The sequence below is a fragment of the Sphaeramia orbicularis genome, chromosome 9, assembly GCF_902148855.1.
Source record: "Sphaeramia orbicularis chromosome 9, fSphaOr1.1, whole genome shotgun sequence".
Lineage (NCBI taxonomy): Eukaryota > Metazoa > Chordata > Actinopteri > Kurtiformes > Apogonidae > Sphaeramia > Sphaeramia orbicularis.
Genome location: NC_043965.1, coordinates 38,651,894 through 38,662,565, shown reverse-complemented (window position 1 = coordinate 38,662,565; position 10,672 = coordinate 38,651,894).

The following is a 10,672-nucleotide window of genomic DNA, read 5'->3' as shown; positions in this document are numbered from 1 at the left end:
TTATCGTCCACATAAAACAGCTCGACAAATATCAAGTTAACTTTGATATATATTTTCTAAGACATATTTCCTGAGTATTCCACTTGTATTTTAATCCAGTGACAAAAATGCGTGTGTATGGATTTTATAACCTGGTAAGACATACATGATGGTGCCGCATTTCAAAAAAGTCAACTTTTCATGAGCTCAGATTAAAAAAAGGAAAAAGTGTGTGTGTGTGTGTGTGTGCATGAGTGTGTGTGTGCATGTGTGTGTGTGGGGGGCTTTCCAGTTTTGTAACAATGCATTTTCAGCTAATCCAAAGGAATTTTTAGATCAGAAAGAAGGAGAATCTTCTCAACCCATAAAAGTTTATCAGACATTCGAATACATTTAGACAAGATGAGAATAAACAACCTGAAACACAACTAAAGCTGTCAGACAAATGCACTGAAGAGAAAGGTACCATATTTGACTCTGAGATGCAGTGGAGTTGAAGTGAGAAGCTGCCAAAAGTAGAACGAACTACCTCAAATTGCATTAAAAAAGTCTCAGTCCTATGTGTGATAAGTTTCTGCACAGATCTATTTTGGTGCATTGTTTAACTCATACATTCACATTACTGCACCTTAGTCACTTTCACACCTGTATGTACATACTTTATATTTATATTTATATTTATATTTATATTTATATTTATATTTATATTTTCCATTTCCTGTATGCAAATCTTGTATTTTTTCTGCTTTATTGTTGTATTGCATTTATATTATTTATTGCTTTTATCTCTTCACACTCCCTTTCCTTTTTTTTTTTCTTTTTTGCTTGTGTTTTTTCAAGCATGTTTTTGTATGCAACTGGGCTATTGTGACCAAGTAATTTCCCTTGTGGATCAATAAAGTTTGTCTAAGTCTAAGTTTCTTTTACTTAATCCCTGTCGAAATATCCATGTGATGACATTTTAATGATTGCATCTGTGGGGATAAATGGAAGTAGATGAAGTAATCGTGCATACTCTTTATACTTAATCTATTTTTATCACCTTATCGGCATTTGCTCCATTTCTGCAGGTCATTAAAGTACCATGAGGTTTCATTTTATCCAGGGTTGTATAAACTGACTGCTTACTGTAAGTCTGTGCAGGTGAGCAAAAGCTGCAGATCTCTGAAAAACCCTACCTCCTCAAACACTTCATTTCTTATGTCACTCTTGCCCTATTTTCCTCGGTTCCACCATCCCTCTACTGATGCAGCAAGTAATCTCCTTCCCCCCTCCCCATCGCCCGCTGAGTAAGCAAACAAACAAAACAAACATTCATACATCTATTTAGAAACTAGGCCTGAAATCAATTACATCTTGTCAGCATTCGTGTTCAATGATCCCTCCAAGAGGAAATTGACCTACAGTGTGGCTAGTCCTCACACTCACCACAGGAAAATATTACATTGTCAGTCAGCGGTTATTGCTTTGTCGTATCCCAGAGGTATTGTAGGTATTGGCTGGTTAGATGGTTTTCGTGATAGTTGATCTCAGAAGAGCCTTTGTAGAGTAAATGTTCCTGTTAGATATTCTAGCATAGTCTTTTCACACAATACAATACACCCAGGATAAACACAGGCTCACATTGGCAGTAAGAGCCTATACCTTTAAATAAACTCATACATATTTCTACAGAATTGAATCAGCTTCAGCCTAAATGCAAATATTTCTGGTCATAATCACCTGAAATAGTACACTGATGTCTATTCACAAATATTCGGATGACAGACGTTGACAGCGGCAGCCAAAATCTGAGCGATGAGTGTCTGAAATACTGGCAGGTCGATCAAAGTAAAGAAGACAGGAGGTAAATGATCAGGTTTTCTGTAAATAGGAACAACAAATTATTTACAGAATAGTAACCCACAGTCAACAACTGACTACTGTTACATGTATTGGAGCTGCTCAGCAATCCAGTCCTCCTGGCTATAGAGACATTATCAGAAATCCAAAGTATCCAGGTATTAGATTTTGCATTATATACTTGGAATTTTAATTCTCAGAAGTAACACAACTTGATGCTGACAAAAAAGCAATAACTAAGAAATGATTCAACATGAAAACTGACCAACAGAGGGAACATAGAAATGTCTAAAGTGAAGTTTATTCTGCAATCCAGTTGATGTGAGTGAGTCTTGAATACGTTTCTGGACACATACAGATGTGTCAAAAGTAAGGCTGCATGATATTGGAAAAAACTAACACTGCGATTTTTTTAACTCTGCGATATATATTGCGATATGAAAAAATACTCAGTGGGATATAATAGCTGTGTGGTGCTGACATAAATAGTCAGACAAATTAGTTGTGTTTCCTCTCATTGTGGCAACAGGCGCATTAAGGCAGTGTCGACACAGAACAGGTGTTTCAATATCATCCTTCTTGTAGCCGAAATAATTCCAGATAACTGACTTTGCTTTTCTTTTTGGCACCAAGTCTTCATTTTCAGTGATTTTCTTTTGTTTGTTGCTCATTTTTCTATATTGTTACCAGCAACTCACTCCAAACTGATTAAGAAAAATTGTGATTGCTGTGTGCAGTGTGTGTCAGGTACCCTTGAAATTAGATGAGAACATGTTGAGTTCATTTTACTCCTACATTACAGGACCTGCGATGTGACTATGGCGCACATGTGCATCGTGATGTCGATGCTCAAAGTATATATTGTGCAGCTCTAGTCAAAAGTATTCACATTCATTCCTCAGGTAGAAGTATAGGTACTGGGGTTTTAAAAGACTTCTGCAGAACGTAAAGTATCAACTCAAACTTTTTACTCAGTTAAAAGTGTAAAAGTACTGGTATGGACAGAAATTTGTTTCTTTATTCATCAATCAAAAAGAATGGATGCGCAATTAAAAAAGAGACTTGAGAGCAAAAGACAGTAAGTGGCAATAAAAAAAAGGATCATTTTGCTTATAAACCAGTCCTCTTTGCTTATGAGTTAAAAACTTTTGCTTGAGACTTTATAAGTTTTGCTTGAAAATCCCTCCTTTTTGTTTGCAACTTCAAAAGTTTTGCTTGTGAAATTAACTGCACTAAATAAAGAGAAGTGGGTTTAAAGGTGGGGTAGGAGATGTTTTTCTGGAGCATTTTTTATTATATTCCTTAAAATCCCCTTCACACCCCGATTACAACTAATTAATTAAATGCTCTAACACAAAAATTTAAAAAAAATCAGTCACCTGTGGAACAGGCAGGACTGAAAAAACACCATCCAATCATTTTGAGCGCCCACTCAAAATGATTGAACGGTGATATGTCTATCAAACTCAACTGCCATTCACCCCTCCCCCTCTCCCCCCTCTCCACGTGCCCCTCCTCACCTTCCCACAGGCTGGAGCCTTGTACAGGAAGTGTAGCCAGAATCTGGCTGTATTAGTTCTATTAGGATGGAAAGTTCACCTGCAAACTGTTTTGTCACTAACATAAACCACTAGGAAATGTAACATTAGTCACATAGGTCTGAACTGGGGCTGTTCTGTAAGAGTGTGGGGGGTGTTAGAGGAAACTGAATGAGCTATGGATGGATATGTGAGCCAGAGGCTAAGTCGGGGCCGTAGTCGGGGTAGGAGCCCGAGGCGTATGGGACCGGAGCAAGGGACGGAGCCTCAGCCGGTGTCAGAGACGGTTCGACCGGACCGGACCGTAGACGGCGTCAGAGCCCAACCCGGGTATGGAGCAGAGCAGAGCCTCATGGCTAATTGGTGCCGTGCAGCGCTCGTGAACCCTCGGGAACAAGCATTGCGCGTGCCACCACTCTGGAGGCGTGGCTTCGGAGGGTCGTCTGAAGAAAGGGGTTTGGACTTTTGAACTGAGTATTTTCAAAATATAGTTAGTTCGAGCTGTTTTTCCAAGATCTCAGACCCCACCTTTAAAGCAGAAGCTGGAGCTGGTGCTGGAGCCAGGTCAAACCCACCAATAGAAACTCTTCTGTCATCCATCGGCGTAGGCCACGCCCATTAAGTGCAGTTAAATTCACAAGCAAAACTTTTGAAGTTGCAAACAAAGAGGAGTAATTTTCAAGCAAAACTTTTGAAGTCTCAAGCAAAAGTTTTTAACTCACAAGCAAAGAGGAGTGATTTATAAGCAAAATGATCTTTTCTTGGATTGCCACTTACTGTCTTTTGCTCTCAAATCTCTTTTTTGGTTGCAAATCTGTTATTTTTAATTGCAAATCCATTCTTTTTGATTGATGAATAAAAAAACAATTTTCTCTCCGTATACTGGTTTAAAAATTACTTAAAGTATTAAAGTAAATGTAAGGGGGAAAAAGCCATTAGGACATATAAGCTTAGGCCACACCACAGGGGCCTATAGTGCACTACCTGTGTCCTTGCTGGAGTGTATCGTGATTTGTGTCATGTGCAGGTGTGATGGATGGTGTACAAACCAATGGACTCTATGCACAGCCCCACTACTTCCTGAACTTCAGGTGAGTCCTTTATTTCCTGTCTTTCATTACTGGACACACTGATTAATCCAGGTGTGCCTAATTAATCAGTAGTCACAACAAGAAGTAGCAGACACACCTGGATTAATCAGTGTGTCCAGTAATGAAAGACAGGAAATAAAGGACCTACCTGAAATTCAGGAAGTAGTGGGACTGTGCATAGAGTCCATAGGGTGTTGGAATGGTGTATGTTTATACTTCTCATCCAACCACAATCAAATTCACTCTATCTGTATGGCATGATTTATCTGGATAGTTTTTTTTTTTTTTAATTTGAACAATGACAAGCTGGAATTAAATATATGGTGGCCAACAGGGGCCAAACACTTTGCAACCGCCCAATGCGTCTCAGTTAGAGAAAACAGCTGCAAGTACAGAAATGGTGCAAATTCACAAACTCAAACACAAGTCTAAATGAGGTACAAAAAGAGGAATGTGGTGCAAATGAAAAAATGCACCGCAAGACACAAACACACAAACATAACCATCAAATGCTCTGCAAATAGAGAAACGATGCAAAACACAAAATGATTCAAACCAAGAAAACATCAGCAAACAAAAAACACTGCATAAACCAGTCACTACAACAGAGGTGCTCCAAACCTGTAGGGGGCGCTGTCAGCAGAACAGCTCAATGCAGAGACACAGAGAATGGAGAGAGAGACAGAGAACAGCTGACTGACAGTGGGTAAGGTTACGTGATGTTTCTTTAAATCTGATTTATTTTTCCAGAAGAAATTAATCCGGACCTAAAGTACTTTCTCTTCTGTTTACATGGAAATGTTAAACTCGAATAAAGGTTTACATGAGAAACGTTTATTCGGGTATAGTTATTTCCGCTTCAAGAGCTGGGGGTGTTAGAAAGGGCTCTGACTGGGCAGAACATATGGACGTGACGTTTGATGTCTTCTGGGGGAAAAAAAAAAACTATGTCCGGTTCCTGTTTATTTTTGTGTTTCAAACTACAGTGGGAACAAATTGAAGTTACAGCATAGCACGGTAATGTGACTTTTATTTGATTCTATTTGACACTAGTCTGTTTTCTGTAAACACCGGCTTGCTGCAGGTTTGGTGCACTTCCGTTGTAGTGACTGGTTATGCAGCATTTTTAGTTTGCGGATGTTTTCTTGGTTTTCATCATTTCTTTATTTGCAGAGTATTTGATGATTATGCATTTGTTTTTGTTTCTTGTGGTGCATTTTTTCATTTGCACCACATTCCTCTTTTTGTACCTCATTTAGACTTGTGTTTGAGTTTGTGAATTTGCATCATTTCTGTACTTGCAGCTGTTTTCTCTAAATGAGACGCATTGGGCCGTTGCAATGTGTTTGGCCCTTGTTGGCTACTGTAGAAATAGGAGTAACTAGACTATTTTTAAAATGTAAGGAGTAGAAAGTACAGATAATTGCGTGAAAATGTAAGGAGTAAAAGTAAAAAGTTGGCTGAAAAATAATTCTTCTAGTAAAAATAGATATCCAAAATTTCTGCTTAAGTAAAGTAACAAAGTATTTATACTTCATTACTTGACACTTCTGGATATGTACGAGATGGAAACAATGGAAATATCATTTAATTACAATCAACTGATACAGTAATAAATATACAGTTGTTTGATAAAGACACCAACTTCACGTTTGACATATATTAACACAGAGATGCTCTTTCCAGTGAAGTAAATGCTTTTATGGTGCATATATGAGCAATACAAATACATATGACCTGCACTGTTACCCATAAAGTTGGAATAATTTTATTCTCAGCCACATTCCTCTTTTTGTTCCTATTTTTACACATCAGCATTCACCTTTGACCAGGTACAATGATTACATATTGAGTCACAGTTACACTGAATACATTGCATTGTCACAGTAATTTCATGAGAACAGGTGAAAATATTTTATTCCAACTTAATGGGCAACAGTGTGTATGCCTCATGAATTAAAAAAAAAAAAATATATATATATATTGGTCTTAATTAAGAAATATCCTTAGTCACCACACTAGTAAAACAAAAGTTGCACTTGTAAATGAGTTGCAGACATCTTATATGTTAGAATAAGACTTGAAAAGTTTGTGCATCTTTTATGAATAGATCCAAAGTAATGACTTAGTGAACTCATCCTTTTATGGACTGACTCGTATTCACAGTAAAATCAGCGTCACACCCTATTTTCAAAGCTCTAGTATCTCAAAAACCAGTGAAGACATTAGGCTGAAATTTTGTATGGCGTTTACTCAGAATAATAATATTAATTTCTGAATTTATGACACAAATGACAGATGGTTAGTCATGACGCCTTCATGATTTCACATGGACTGACTGACCTTTTCTGAATGAATTTGTCAAAAATGGTTCTGCATGTATTACTCAGAAACAATACAAATCTCTTCTATTGTTGAGTGTTTTATTTTATTTATTTATATTTGCTTACTATTGTTATAATGTTATATTTATATGTCATATTTTGCAAGTGAAAAGATTTTTGGGCATACAATTACACTGTAAGTGTTTGTTAAATAATAGTCATTTACAATTACTATACATTTAGAATGCATTTTGATCATGAAAGAACTGATTTCTTTAGATACCTCCAGATTACATACTTTGAGAAAACCCATCTCAATAACTTAGAAACTGCATATTCCAACGATTTGGATCACTGTCTTAGAGACTACTTACCGGAAAATCCCGCTATATCATTTGTTATGATACATTACAAGAACTGAGACAAGTAAATATGAATTGTATTAAAACCAAATGGGAGAGAGTTTGGGATGGATAGAACAAAGGACATCTGGAATGAGAATCTGAATTATGTCAATACATGTTGCATTAATACTAGACACTGTCTGATACAGATCTATATTATGCACAGGCTGCATTACCTAAAGGTGAGACTGACTGAAATCTTCCCAGACATATTGGTGATATGTGAGAAATCTAATCAAACAGAGGCAGATTTTCTCTGGTACGTGTCCTGATCTTTAAGACTTTTAGACTTACAATAGTCTCATAATTCTCAAAACTTTCTAAAAATTTAATTAGACCAGATGCACTTTTTATCCAATTGGGAGTCTCTGTGAAGAAAAAAAAAAAAAAAATCTTTGTGCAAAATTACTTGACAAGTTTAATTATTTTTTTCTAACCTTGTTTGGACGAATACAAACAGATCTTTAGTTCAGCTATTGACACCACAAATTGGACAGAAAACAGGTGATTTGTGCTTTTACTGTGTCTGTTTTCTGTCTAAAAACAGCTAAGCTAACAAAGATATAATGTAAACTATCATCTGATATAGCACATGAAGACAGTGTTATTTTGACTGACTGTCAAAATAAGTGGCTATGAGTTTTATTTTGAAGAAGAAAACTTGAGGATATCATAATACAGATGTGTGTAAACTATGATCTTTATACTTTATTCAGTGAGTGATACAGTCTGTGGATACATAGTGTTGATTCGTTGGTGGTTTTGGTAGTCGTTTGGTGGTAGTTTGGAATATTAATAATACATAGAACCCCTTTTAGTGAAATACAGCAAACTGATAACACATTAGATTAGATTAGATTAGATTAGATTACATCAGACTTTATTGATCCCACAGTAGGGAAATTCAACAGTGATTCCCATGATTCCCATAGAAGATCTTGTAAATGGTCAAATGAAGTGTGAATGAGACCCTTTGACCCTTAATATGGTGTTACAAAGGTGCACATAAATCTATATTATAAAAGCCAAGTGGCCTCTGTGTGCGTGTGTGTGTTTTGGGATTCACACAAATTCCAGAAAGAGCTGACTGCTGCAGTTCGGCATACTTATGAATTTCTGGTCATGGACGACACTAGCAAAAATGGCAAGTAGATAGGACCAGTATTTTGGGAGATACTACTAATTCTGGAATACAATAGTCTTCTAATCACGTTGCTATACCCAGAACGCTTTGGCGGTGACTGCTGGACAAATGTGGTACAGCATGCACGAATACACAAATGCATAAAAACTACCACATCTAGAACTGGTGGATCCCCACGGGTCAACACATTAGTTATACATACATGTGGTTTTAAAGTGCTTTCAACAAAAGAATAGTTGGTGTTCACTCTTTTTTTTCTGCTTAGTTCTTGTTACAGGAGAGGTGCAGTGGCAGATATTTGAATATCTTGGCAAATAAGATTAAATCTATCTGCACAGATGAGAAAATAGGTTTTCATGGTGATTTGGTCGATGAAATTGGGCCAGGAGTTGCTTAAAACACGTCATTGTGAATCTTGCAGGGTGTCAAGACTTTTGAGTAAGAAAAGGAAGTACATTTATCACACTGGACTGGCTAAAATCCAAAATAAAATGCCAACACTGGCTCGACATTTTGGCATTATATTAGTCCAACTCTGAAACTGATAGTACACAAACTTTACTGTGCCAACTCTTGTTCAGAGCTCTGCCACCCTGTTTATAACTTTGACAGCTTTATTATGTACTTTGTATACCGCTTCAGCTGCAAGTCAGATTCCTGGCATGTGTAAATAGACTTACAGGTGATTTTGTGGCTGTCAAGGTGTTAGTGAGACAGTCGTGACTGATTTATAGACGGCATGTCAAACACAACCTGAATAATCCAACAGGCAAATAAAGATGAGACTGTGCTCTCAGGTACACGCCAACTGCAGTTGCTTCCAATATAAACACACATGTAAATAGACACACGGCAGTACTGGTCTGCATGATAGCACCATATTACTGACCGACCAGATGAAGACAATGGAGCAGTATCATCTCACATATAAATATTTACTATTTTAACAAAAGGATTTTTAGGTTAAATGAAGATAGTGTCATGAATCAACAACATACAAAAAAACTTCAAAAAAAATTATAATCATGTACTATTTTAACAAGATAAATACATTTAAACACCAAAACCATGTTATACACTGGGACACATAGTATAATGAGCAAAAATATTTTTCCAAAAAGTGGGAAAATATCTTAATATGAAGTGAAAAACATCTTGTTTATAAGGGAAAGTATAGTGTTACAACATAAAAATATATTATAGTGACAAACATTTTTTTTTATAAGCCAACATATCTATCATATCATGAAAATATAATGTTATAACATAAAGATATCTTGATACCAAGTGAAAACATAGTGCTATTAACTGAAAAACATATGTTTAAAAGAGAAAACATCTTGGTATAATATGAGAATATCTTGTTATAACTTGAAAATACCTCATTATGGTGTGAAAATATATCGTTGTATGTTGTCTGTAGTAACATTTCTTTTAAATTAAACAGTTTTTTCAAGGTTAAATATCTTTAAACCTGGAAAAAAATGTTCTAACAATAATCTTTTCATAATATAACACTGATGTAGATTTGTGTGTTCATCAGCTCAAGAAATCAAAAGAAAGAAAAATATTAATTAAAATACATAATGAGTGAATCATTTACTGAACCGATCTACCTTCAGATTAGTGTCCAGTGTAATTTCAAATGACTAAGGTGTTGTACAGTCATGTGACACTGATCTGTTTTTCCTTGTCTGGCAGCTTTATGCTTTTATACTATATAATATAGGAGTGTGTGTTTTCATATGGACATCTGTATTTGCCTGTGCACTGTTCACCCACTGACTGTGTGTATGAATGTCAGGGCGTGTCAGGCTCAGCGTTGACAGGTGTGTGTCACCTCATCATTCAAGCTGTCAACGCTGCCGACGGGTAGGAGGAGACGAGTAACAGATGAAGGTCGCCGGTTGGCTGACGCTTAGCCCGAGTCACTTCCTGTGAACACAAACGCACAGTTCAGAGTCAGTCTTGGAGAAGTCCTATGTAGGACAAAGGCAGCCTGCGGCGAACTCCCCCCCATTACCACTGTCTGAAACGCTCCAAATGAAAAAAAATCCCCCATCTGACTTGACTCATCGCTCATCACCAGCACTGAGAGAGTAAGAGAGAGCTCCACGGATCAAAGACTGTATGTCATTTCCCCTCCCTTCCCCTAAATTCATCCAAAAAGCCAGAGTGAGGGCTGTATATATGTGTGTGTGTCAGAGCCGAGCTGCCTGCCAAGCTCCTCGACGTGAAGCGTGTGTTTATGTACTTTGTCACTCAGGAAAATGAGATGTGTAAATCCAAATGTCAGCAAAGAAGAGGAGATTTCTGACAGTGCTGTGCATCATGTTCCAGTTTTTTTTTC